General features: G+C 37.5%; 1 protein-coding gene across 18 annotated transcripts in view; it reads right to left on the bottom strand.

Moving 5' to 3' along the window:
* Positions 1-13,436, bottom strand: part of APC (APC regulator of Wnt signaling pathway) — a 286,846-nt gene that overhangs the window by 80,052 nt on the left and 193,358 nt on the right. The window lies entirely within an intron of this gene.

Genomic DNA, 13,436 nt, shown 5'->3' with positions numbered 1-13,436 from the left:
ACACAAAGGTAAGCTTCAACAAATGGAAAGACATAACTTGTTCTTGTGTATGAAGATTCAGTATCATAAAGAATTTATATATTTTACACAGTCCCAATAAAAATACTATATAAGGTTTGCTTTTATTTTGTTTTCTGCAGGTAGACATTTGAAAAAAAAAAAAACAACAACAGGCAAAAATAGGAAAATATGAAACGAGAAGAGCAGGAGGAGTAGACATACCACATATTAAAATACTGTACAAAGCCTTTATAAGTAAAACAGTATGTAGTTAACTGTACTACACCAGTAAGTTAATTTCTTAGTTTTGATAATTATACTATGGACATGTAAGATGTTAACATTAGGGGAAGCTGAGTCAAGGGTTTGGGGGAACTCTGTACTATTTTCCAACTCTTTTGTAAATCCAACGTTATTTAAAAATAAGTTTTTTAAAAGCAATGCTACTGGCATATAATTAGATTAGACATTGGAACACAATTTAAAAAATCAATAAGTAAATACATGTAAATTTAGTAATGATACAGGTAGAAACTCAAATACATGTGAAAGATGGACTTTAAGTAAGTGGCATTGGGAAATAGGGCAGCCATGAGGAAGAAGATAAAATTACATATATTCCTCTTACTACATACTAGGATAAATTGCAAAAGGAACAGAGATTTAAATGTTTAAAAACATTATGTAGCATTTGAACTATGGAAACAGTTTTGTTTTTAAATTAAAGATATTTAAATGAAGTATACCCTAATCCAAGGAAGGTGTTATAGAGCGACAAACATTTTAACTTTGTTAATGGGTGTAGGTACACGGAGGGCCAACTGGAGTTCTCTAAAGTGATGATGTCTGTTACTAGACTAGGAGTAATAGGATGGATTCTTAGGGTACTTCAAACAAATGCGAAAGTTTTTATTTGATGTAAAAGAACAACTACTTTTAAATAGGTAGGACACATCCATGTAGTGCAATACTATATGGGTATTAAAAAGAATGTGGTGATGTAGAAAAACAACAAAAAATGTAAAACAAAAAAAGAAGGGTGCTGATGACTATGTCTCATATAGTGCACCTGGTTCCAGTAAAAATTAAAGGATTGCATAAGGATAAAAAATGTCATTGAAAGGATATACAAAAAGATAGACATTGCCTCTGGAAAAAAGGTCTGAGGTCTGTTGAGACGTTTTCCTTTTCATTGTATATACCCTTTTGTCGAGTTTGAAGATCAAAGCAAAAAGTTAGTTCTTTGAAGACTAAGTATGATTAGAGAGAGAGAAGAGCCCAAACATACAAAATGAAAAAATTGTAAGGTGTGTGTAGGGGAACTGACTCAAGAAGAAATAGAAAACCTTAATAGTTCTGTAACTATTCAAAAATTGGAGTATTTTCCCTCTCTTTCTGCCAACACCAAGAACAAAAGAAAACAAAACAAAAAACAAAAAAACAAACCCACACTAAATTCAAATGGTTTAAAAGACACCTTCTACCAAAATTTAAGAAACAAATCATTCCAACCTTATACAAACTTCTCCAAGAATATATAGGAAATATTTTCCCAATGCATTTTGACACCAATATAATTGCAATATAAAAGTTAAAGGTAGTGTAAACAAGAACAGTTATAAATTAATATTATCCATGAATATTGATACAAAAATCCTAAACAAAATATCAGGAAACAAAATATAATAGTATACAGTAAAGAAACGACAGCAGTGTCAAGCTGAGTTTATTCCAGGAATGCAAGGGTAGTTTAACATTATGATCATTTATATGTGTCATTCACTACATTAAAACATTAAAGGAGAAAAACTGTGACCATCTCAAAAGATAAAGGAAAAACATCTCAAGAAAGTCATCTATTCAAGATAAAAACTTAGTAAAGTGGAAACAGAAGGGAACTGCCAACACCTACAGTAAACAACATTCTAAATAGTTAAATGTTAGAGGCATTATTATAAAACTCAGGAACAAGGTAAGGATGTCTATTATTACCACTTTTATTCAACATAATCCTGGAAGTCCTTAATTAGCACAGTCAATTTTTAAAAAGGAAAGAATAATGATTAGAAAGGAAGGAACAAAACAGAAAAATCTTAAGATACATGGAAATTTAACAAGTCTGTCAGATAAAAAATAAATATATAAAAAAAATGTTTTTCATTCCAAGCAGAATATATGTATCCATTTTTATTTCTTTTCTCTGTAACAATCAGGTCCTTATCCTCCATTTTACTTTTCTTCCTCTGCTCTACTAAGACCCCATAGGTGGTGGCATTCAGTCTCCTGTCTGCTATAGTTTTCCCCACCTCTTCCTTTCTTCACGTTCTGTAAATGGCTACATACATTGGCCGGACTCCATCCAAGCCCATCTCAAGTGAAGGTACATTACAAGATGGCCACCAGAATTACCTGAAGCAGGGGATGGCAAACATTTTCTGCAAGGGTCAGATAATAAATAAGGCTTTGTTGGCCATATATGTGTTGCCAACTACTTGACTTCGTCCCTGTAGCACAAAAGCAGCCACAGACAATAAATAAGTAGACAAGACCTGTTCCAATAAAACTTAGTTTACATAAGCAGTGGCAGTTTGCTGGCCCAGAGCATGAATTTCCAATTCTGGTTTTCAAACACCCCTGGGTAGCCCAAATAATTTCAAAGGCTTTTGAGAAATTCTCAAAATTTGTATTTTACTTTCAAATAATAATAAGTAACCTGCTATGTTGGAAAGAACAGAGAACTAGGAAGATTTAAGGTACTGGCTTGTTTTTCAGCAATAATTTTAATTTCCACGATTTCTTCATCTTCCAAAAATTTCTTGCAATCTTTATTTGGCTTCCTATCACTCTATGGCATTGTAAACACGTATCTTTTTATAAGTTTTTACTATTACTTTAATGGGGTCTTAGGAGAAAGAGGTGATAAATGTGAGTGAACAATTCACTAGTTTGCATCAGAAATCCTGTGTTTACATTATGATTTTTAATCCATATAGATTTAATTCTGGTACATGATATGAGCGTAGTGCTTAACTTTATTGTCTTCCACATGGATAACCAATTATGTCAGCAGTATTTATTAAACAATGGAAATGTATTCTTATCATAGGCTACATTTTTTATATATTTAGAACTATAACTGTATTACAGTTACATTAATTTGAGATATTACATTTCTGTGATAGTAAATCTTACCTCTTTGTCATTAATAATTAAGGTCCTTCAATCAAATTTTCCAGTTTTTTGAAGTAAAGGTCCTATGACTTTTGTATCAAATTTATTTTGGGGTTTTTTGGTTTGCTGTGAATGAAACACCACCATTTCCTACCAGATATTGCCAGTACAGATAAAAGCTGTTCATTTTATTTAATACACACCCTTTATGTAGCTACCTTATCAAATTATCCCATAAATTCTAACAGTTTCTCTTGTGGATTTTCTGGGTATGCAATCACATTAATCTACAAGTAAAGATAATTTTGTCTCTTCTTTCCCACTATTTATACCTTATCTCTTTTTCTTGTTTTATTGTTAGCATAAACCTTTAAAATAATTTTGAACAACAGTGATCTTATTCCTGATTTTAATAGAAATGATTTAATATTTCACCAGTTAATAGTCCCTTAGATTTCAGTAACTATTTTTGACATGTTTAGGTGTTTTCCTTTTATTTTAAATTTCTTATTAGGGGTAGCTTCTAAATGTTTTTACAGCAGCACCTTCTGCTATAACATAATCGTATTTTTTTATTTTAATTTGTTGATGCTATCAATTATAAAATTTTCTCATTTTGAGCCAACCTCCATTCTTGCAATAAATCCTGCTTTGCTCATGTTTTATTATTTTACTAGTTTGTTCATTTTTCAATTATTTCATGTGGAATTTTTATGAGAAACCAATATATAGTTTTACATTTTTATAGTAGTTTAAAATAAGGTTGTGGGGACAGAGCCAGGGGAGCAGTTTCCAGGCTCTTGACCTCACGTGGAAAGGTGCTGGCTCAGGTAGTAGATGGCCATCAGCTGCGACTAGTCGGCATTGGCTGTAACCTATTAGCCATTATCCACTAATATAACTGCCATGGCTATGCTAGGGGGTTGGTTGGTTGGTTGGCAGAGAAGCAGATGGCGGATTGTGGATCGTGCGGCTCCTGCTTCCTGTGTCTCCAACCCAGCCGCCAGTGAGACCATAGTGGCATGAACCCCCTATCCATGGCTCCGTGGGTGTTCCTTTTTGGCCTCACCATATGCTGCGTTCTTGTGTGGGGAGCGGGACCAGAGACCCCGCATGACACATGGCACAGAGAACAGAGTATGGTACTGGCCAGAATTTTCAAAGGAGTCATGGAGCAGTTTATATGTATGAAAGCTCAGTTTCGCGAGCAGGTGCCGGCCAAAGCTCTCCGAAGGGCGGTGGAGTAGTTTGTGGGTATGAACACTCAGTCTCAGGAAGCCGGTGAGGAGTGGCACCGGGAGCAGGAAACATGACCTACCTGGGAGAAACATGACCCCTCGGTTAATTGGTGGTCCTCTCAAGCCTCTGGATGGCATGCTGCCCTACTGGCCAAAGCAGGTGACGCCTGCCTTTTGTAGTCTGCTGCTGCTGTACGCTCCTGGAGTTGTGGACATCTTGCACCATGGCCACCACCCACTCGGATACCTGGCGCTGCAGGTAGGATTCCGACCAAGTAGGAATGATGTCTGACTCTGGGCAGGAGGACATGTGGGCTCCACACAGTGTGTGGTGCCCAATGGCCACTGTTCTCAGCAGCTGGACCCCTGCGGAAGGGTGGGAAGATGTAGATGGTTCTCCCACCAGCACAGGCTAGAGAAAGTGAAGGTCGTTGCGGCCCTGTGGGCTGGGAAGTGCTTGCTGAGGCAGCCCAGGCATGGGACTTGTAGTCCCAGGAGGAAACGCTTGCTGAGTCCTCTGTGGAGGATGCGGGTGAGGTCAAGGTCATCCGTCACCCCCAGGTTGGGGAGGACATGGAGCCCTCACTCTGCGGAGAGGGCACACATTGTGAGGCTAACGCACAGCCCTGGCAAATGACTATGGACTATGGGGAATTGCCTTCCATCCCTGATTTGATGGACCGCTTGACTGTTTGCTTGGGAACGTACCACCATGTAGTGGAACTGGCAGATGTTTGCTTCCTGTGTCTCTCCTGGCTTCCAGCGAGACTGTGGTACAGGAAGACCCTTTGTTGGGGTGCTGGCGGATGTTTACTTCCCGTGTCTTCCCTGGCCGCCAGCAAGACTGTGGTGCAGGAAGACCCCTTGTTGGGGTGCAGGTGGATGTTTGCTTCCTGTGTCTCTACCGGCCGCTGTCAAGAACATGTAAGCACCTTGGCTGTGAGCCACTATTGTTCCAGCGCAGTACCCTGAGAAAACCTGGCTATGCCCAGGGGGACTGGCTGTACCCAGAAAGCCTTGCAGTGCCCAGAAAACCTGGCTGTGCCCAGGATATTGCATCCACCTCCAGGTTCCTTGCATAGGGTCTGTCGTGGAAGATGCTTGTCGCTTAGATTGTGAGGCGAGACGTTGGAGGGGTGGAGTGTGGGGACAGAGCCAGGAGAGCAGTTTCCAGGCTCTCAGCCTCACGTGGAAGGGTGCTGGCTTGGGTAGTAGATGGCCAAGAGTTGTGACTAGTTGACCATCGGCTGTAACCAGTTAGCCATTAGGAACTAATATAACTGTCATGGCTACGCTAGGGGGTTGGTTGGTTGGCAGAGAAGTGGAAGGCGAATTGCGGATCATGTGGGTCCTGCTTCCTGTGTCTCCAACTCAGCCGCCAGCGAGACTACAGTGGTATGACTCCCCTATCTATGGTTCCATGGGTGTTCCTTTTTGGCCTCACCGTAACCTGCATTCTTGTGTGGGGAGCAGGATCAGAGACCCTGCATGACAAAGGTTATGAATTAAGTTTATGCTATGTTTGTAAAATGAATTGATAGGTTTCTCATCTTAATTTTATATGGTCTGAAATAGTTTGAATAATAACTTATCTATTCTTTGAAAATCAGCTGCAATTTAGATCAGAAAGAGTCCTTTTAGAGGAAAGATTTTTAAGTATTTTGAAATTTCTCCTGTCATTAATTCTTTTCATGTTTTCTTCATCTTCTTGTATCAATTTGATTCATTAATAGTTCACTAGTAAGTTATCCATTCCTTCTAGCTTTTCAAGTGTATTACCACAGAGTTCTATACATTCTCTTATTTAAAAATATGTCCCCCTTCCCATTCATGCTTTTTGTTTTGTCTTTTGTCCTCCTAATCAAGCTTGGTAGGGTTTCATCTATTTTTATTAATCTTTACTAAAAAATTAACTTTTATCCTTTCCACCACTTTGCTTTCTATTTTATTCATTTCTTCATTTATCTTTCCTAGTTATATTCTCTTATTTTCCATTGGTTTGTTTTGTTCTCTATTAACTATTCTCGAATTATTCCATTTTATTTTGGTGAGTTTTGTTTCCCCATCTTTTATAACAAAGTTTATATCTAATACTGTATCTAATACTGTAATCCCATAAAGCTTTACTCAGTGACAGTCACAAAAACATAAATGCATGCAAGAATAAAAGGAAACAATGCTTTATCAGCCAGGGAGTGCAAAGACCAAAAAAAAAGGGCAAAAATTAAGAGAATGTCCAAGATGCCTTTTCCATTACAACAGTAAGATGATAGATTTCTCTCTATGGCTATATTTCAAATCAACAAATATTTGAGAACTTATTCACAAGACACCATGCAAATATTGTAAGGAGGTTTTGTGGGTTCAATTTTGTTCCCCAAAAAGATGTGTTGAGCCACAGGTAACAGGTAATCCCTTGTACCTGTGAACTTGTTTTTGTGTGTGTGTGTGTGTGTGTGTGTGTGTGTGTTTGAAACACTGTTTGTGGGTATAAAGTTAAGATGAGGTCTCACTGGATTTGAGTATGCCCTAAATTTAATGACTGGTATCCTTTAAAGAAGGTCATGTGAAGACAGAGACTGGGAAAATGTCATGCGACAATGGAGACAGACATTGGAGTGAGGCAGCTGCAAGCCCAAGAATGCCAAAAACCACCAGAAGTTAGAGATAGAGGCATGGAAAAGATACTCCCTCAGTGTCTCCAGAAAGAAACCAACTTGGATGACCCCTTGATTTCGGACTTCTAGCTTCCAGAACTGTGAGAGAATACATTTCTCCAGTTTTAAGCTACCAGTCTGCAGTACTGTCACAGCAGCCCTTTAAGACTAGAGGGGAAAAGATAAATTGACATGTTCCTTGTTCTCAAGTATCTTTATATTTAGCAAAGGAAGAATATTCCAATAGAACGGGTAAACAGGATCAGTACACGGATGTATCAGACGTTTGTGTCCCATCTTACGTTCTCTTAGCTTACTTTCCCTCTAGTCATTGCTGTATCAATCAGCTCACAATCAGATAGAAACTATTGAAAAGCACACCAACCGCACCAGGTATCTTTTGCTTAGTCAAAGAGTGAATCCTTGACTAAAGGTGAATGGTTGCTAGTATATATATTTCTCTCTTGGGTGGACAATTCTATATAGTTCCTCAGAAAGTCATGGCAGTTCAGACCCCAGTCATCCAAAGTGGTGATCAACTTGAGAACACATGCTTATGGCTGTCCCTCTTCGCTATTTAACTCTTTCCAGGCCTCTACTCCTCTTCCTGGGTCACTTCTCAAAGAAAGCATTTCATACAAGGCCTTGATTGTCTCAAGATTCTGACTTCCAGGGGACCCCAGGCTAAGATACAAATTACCTACAATTTAAAGGCAAATTTGGGTCAAAAGCAATGACTATGAGTGCTATGGCAGTACACCTGGCTGAGAAAATTGAGAAAAGTGTTCAGAATGTAAAAGCCATTTAAGAAGGGACTTAAGAGACGGCACAATTGTAAGAAACAGAAATGTGAGAGGACAGTACTCCAGAATAAGGACTAGCATGATCAAAGCTCAGATTGGAGAAATGATGTGTATTTGGATGAAAAGAGAACACTCTAAGTTAGCTAAGAGGCAGTGTGGATGAATCAGGGAAAAGAAGGAAGTCAGAACATAAATATGGAGTGGAACCACACTGTGGCTAGGTTACTTCACACTGTGAGGGACACGGATTTGGATAGAGACCCCCAGAAACGGTGCAATAACAAAGGTACAAGGCCATGCATGCTGCTAAAAACATTTCTCAGTTTTTATTACAAACTATGTCAGAAGTAGCTAACATACTGACATAAATTAAGTGATAATAACCAAGAATCTAAAAATAGCTAGTGGAGAGAGATTCAAGCAGCTGGAGGGACTTGACCCACCGTTGCAAGAGAGAAATGTGGGCAGCCTCTAGGAACAAAGACCAACTCTGACAGCCAGCAAGAAAATAGGGACTGTAGTTCTACCAAGATAAGGAACTGTATTTGGCCAACAATTGGAATGAGCTCAGAAATGGATTTTTCCCCAGAGCCTCCAATAAGTGTACGTGGAACATACACATAATGCTGTTTTGATTCCACAAACAGCATTATGACATAAGACTACCAAACCTGAAAGCAATGAGCAAAATGACTAAGGAAAGAATGTTCACATATCCAGACCACCTGACATCCATTATCCATAAAACTGGTTGTCTAGAGGACTATATTCATGGACCAATCCAGAGGCTAAGAACACAGGACTGATTCTTCTCAAGAATGTACTTTTTACTGTAAGAACCCTGTTTTTCTTTCTTCTATTGAATACTCTGGGTATTGCCTAGTTGTGTTCTGGTTGGCAAAATGGCTAAAGAAATTTTACACATGTGATTAATTTAAGAATCTTGACATGGGGAGATTTTCCTGAATTTTACAGGTAGATCTAATGTAATCACAAGGATTATAACAAGAAAAAGGCAGGAGGGTCAGAGCTTTGAGAGAGAGTATGCCACTGGCACTGAAAATGGAGGAAAGGGCCACGAGCCAAGGAATGCAGGTGGCCTCTACAAGCAGGAAAAAAAAAAGGAAACGGATTCTCCCCTCTAGTCTCTGGAGGAAGTACAACATTGCTGCTATCTTGATTATGGTCCAGTGAAAACCATTTCAGACTTCTGATCTCTGGGACCGTAACATTAATACACTTGTGTTGTTTTAAACCATTAGGTTTGTGGTAGCTTGTTACAACAGCAATAGGAAAAATGCCCTATGATCGACCCAATGATCTTTCTCCTTGGAATACATTCGAGTGAAATTTTTTTATTGATCTATGTAGTGATCTTAAAATATACCCACAATTTCTTTGACCCTATTCCTTTAAAAGGTGGAGCTTAATTTGTCTCCTGTTGTGTGGACTGGATTTAGTTACTCACTTATAATAAAGAAGAATATGGTAGACGTGATGGTGTATGACCTGTGAGACTATGTCATAAGTGGCTTCCTTCTTGCTCTTTCTCTCTGGGATCACTGGAGGAAGCCAGCTGCCATGTCAGTAAGATAAGCAGCCCTGTGGAGAAGCTCATGGCAAGGAACTGAGGGCTCCTGCCAACAACCAAGACAAAGAGACTATGTAAGTGAGCCATCTTGGCAGTGGACCATCCAGGCTAAGTGAAGCCTTCAGATGACTGTAGTCCTGGCTGAAAGACAGCACCTTCATGAAAGATTCTGAGCCAGACCACCCAAGACATTCCTGAATTTCTGCCTCATAGAAACTCTAAAATAATACATGTTTGTTGTCTAAGCCACTCACATTTGAGGTAATCTGTTACACAATGATGTGTAAGTGGTTTACAAGGAGTCATGTATGAGGGTGTACAGCACAGCAGCGTTTGCGGTAGAAGAGAACAGTGGGAGATGCTACAGAACACTATGCAGTAGAGTCAGCACCACAGACCAGGTGGACATAAGTAACGTGGATCTTAAAAACAGTATTGAGTTTAACAAGGTCAAAAATTGTCAAAATTAAAAATCTAAATTTGGGTACATACCCCTAAGAAGTGAAAGGAGGGACTCAAACAGATATTTGTACACCCATGTTTACAGCAACATTATTCACTACAGCCAAAAGGTGGAAGCAATTGAAGCATCCATTGATGGGTGAAGAGATAAGCAAATATGATACCTACATACAATGGAGTGTTATTCAGCCTTAGAAAGGAAGGCAACTCTGACACATGCTACCACATGGATGAACTGAAGATATTATGTTACATGAAATAAGCCAGTCAAAAAAAGGCAAATACTGTATGACTGCTCTTATTTGAGGCTCTTAGGGATGTCAAATTCATAGACAGGGAGAGTAGGGACCGGAGGGAGGGAAAGAGGGAGGTACTGTTTAATATGTAAAGAGTTTCCGTTGGGAAAGATGAAAAAGTTCTGGATATGGATGGTGGTATATGCACAACAATATGAATGTACTTAATGACATAGAAATATATATATATAACTAATAGTTAAGATGGTAAATTTTATGTATGTACATTTTACCACAATAAAAAAAGATACACAAAATGATGCCAACTATTTCACAAGAATTAATACACACTTACGAACACATCTGAATGAGTGCCTGTAAGGAAAGTGGGAAGGAGAGAAGGCTTGCCTAATATGGTCTGATTATGTCATGATTTGATTTAAAAAAGAAAAAAAAAAATTTAAGACCATATTTATTACATAATGTGAGATGCCACCTACACCAAAAGAATGGTGTACCTTTCCTTCTTACAACTGACCTTACAGAAATCAAGAACCACAGATTATTGACTATTAGAACTAGAGGACCTAGAAATCACTTTATCTAATCTTCTCATTTTACATTCAAGACACTTACCACCTCAAAAGTAATTTACTTTTTATCTGTGATTCCTAGTAGATTTTAGAAGGCACAGTGTTTCAAAGAGCAAACTACCACATTCCTCTAAATTAGAAGGTATTTTAGGTGATACAAATTTTTAAATATCCTCGGAGTAGCCAAAGCAATCAGTGTTTAACTAGCAAACAACATTTGGCACAGTTCTAGTTTCTTAGAGGTTTCCACGTCTTATGTGACTCTCTAACAGCTTTCATTATTCAGTAGGTATTTAGTAGGTACTCAAATACGTAGTGAATATATTTTCTCAAGTATCATTCATCTTTTCTAACTCATAATGCCTTAGCCTATCTTGTGTGCTATATAGTTTCACTCAGACCATAAAAAAAAAAAAGGAGAAGAGAAAGGTCAGAATAACATAAAAAGAATGGTTAAATTATGTGAAATTAGTAATAGAGAAAAATGGTAAAATAAAAATCCAAAGAGCAATTTATGCATGAAAAGCATCAATAAATAGCTTTGATTCAGTTCATAGGCATACTTATGAATATTTAACTTTTGAATTCCTTAATAGCTCAATTCTGGCCAGATCAATTAGCAATGAATAGTTTCAAAGAACGCTAAAGCCAATATATAAAGTCTTATATTAGGTAGTTCATAGTACAAGGGGAAAGAAATCAACTTTTCTTATTTCAGTTCTTTATTTCTTATTTAGTTCCAAAAGAAAATCTCAAACTAATGCTGTTCTATTTAGAAGTATGCATATGATTAATAAGATGATCTAAAGAAGTGTGTTATGAATGTCATTATGAAAAGGGCTGCCTCTCCATTTGCCTGGCTATCAGGTATTTTACAAAGCATTCTTATATCATAGTTAAAAGCTCATAACCAAATCAAGATTTTTTTTCATATGATGATTCGTCAATGATTTATACTACGCTTTAAATAATTTGTTATATACAATTTTGTATGATATGTAGAGACATAAAATAGTTGAGTTAGAACAAAACAGAGTTAGAAGATTTAAGTTCTTCACATCTTTATATAATACATGACCTTGGATAAAGTCACAACGTACCTAATCAGGAATACTTTAACATTTAACAGGAAAATAATACAACACTGAGCTATTTAAAAAGTAAAATGAGATAATTTCTGTAAAAATAAGAATCATAAACTCTCACACACTATTCTAACTGGGGTTCAAAGAATTGAATGATATTAGCTGTTAAATTTCATCTGATATTTTAATGTAACATCTTTAATTTTAACTATAGTTTCTATCACATTTTAAAGAGATCTTAAGGACTATTACTCCTGATATTCACGATAAATAATTCTTAAAGCAGACTATTTTTTTAAAGATTGAACAAAATTGCTTTATCAATGAAAACTTGACAATCTTATTTATTCAAGTCCAATTCCTTACTATCGTGAAAAAAATTACTGAAACAAAATGGTAGGTTCTTTCAAGACTTTCTATTACATAAGCACCACTTAAGAGATAATGTCACTGATCCTGGTGGGCTTTACAAAGCCACTGCCATCCTGTTCAGGGAACAGAAAGGTGTGACAGGCTGGCTACCATAAAAATGCATAAAGATAAGGCATGTAAAACTGTATCAATTAAAAAAACATGTCTTTAGACATTTAAGGAAAAAAATAAGTACAATGAAAATACTTTTTACATCAAGAGTATTCACTAAACTGAAATATATCTAAAAGAAAAGCCATGGCATTTTAAAATATTTGCCTATAGACTTTAATGATCTCTAAAAGTGACCGAAGAGCAACATAAAATTACTTAATAAATACAGATCTTAAATATTAAGCCTATGAAAAATTCATCACTATAATTTTTCAAAGTAATTTACATAATAAAGTGACTCTTGAATAACTTAATGACATAAAGCAACACTAACAAAGGAAAAAGATCCACTGCTTCATACATAATTTATTAAGATTTCCTATAAGATTTATGTTAGAGCAAAGAATTTGAGCATTTCTTTTGAGATGTAGAATCAAAGTGTCCAATGCATTCCACTGTCAAAATATTCACTGTCTGAGATTTTTCCTACTTTAAAAATACCAAATAATTCTTCCTCCTTTTCAGGCTGCAGTTATAAACTATGGCTTCTTGTAAATGGACTTCTACCACCAGCACTGATGTAAGGTTTCTTATTCCTCTGCAGTTGTCTTTTCAGCCTAACGGGGAGAAAAGCACTGCTGCAGTCATCTGCAAAAGCCACTACTACCACTGCGCCTTGTAACTAACAAAGACGCTGGTATCCTTTTTGCCACCCTATTCACAGGGAGTTCACTCAGATGTTTTGCAAAAGCAAGCACTTCTGCTGACCAAAATTTTACCAATCAACCAAAACCAGCACTCCAGCTCTGCGGTACCTGCCTCCTCCTCTTCCTCTCCACTCCCAAGCAGCCCTTTCCACTAGGCTCACATCAGCCATCAGCAGCAGCTTTGTATCCCCCCTTGGCTACCACTGCATGTGTCCCTGTGGCCAGGGAGGAAAAGAAGCCTTTCAATGGGCTAGCGCTTTTGCTCCTCGCCATGAATATGCTCCATTCTTTGTTGTCCTCTCCCCGTTTCCTTAGATACTGTTATTCCACTCTACTCTGTCAACAGGCATTATAAAAACAAAACCTCC

The sequence above is a fragment of the Rhinolophus sinicus genome, chromosome 3 (genome assembly GCF_057876585.1).
Source record: "Rhinolophus sinicus isolate RSI-liver-muscle chromosome 3, RSI-T2T, whole genome shotgun sequence".
NCBI lineage: Eukaryota > Metazoa > Chordata > Mammalia > Chiroptera > Rhinolophidae > Rhinolophus > Rhinolophus sinicus.
This window is presented reverse-complemented; position numbering and strand designations above follow the sequence as displayed.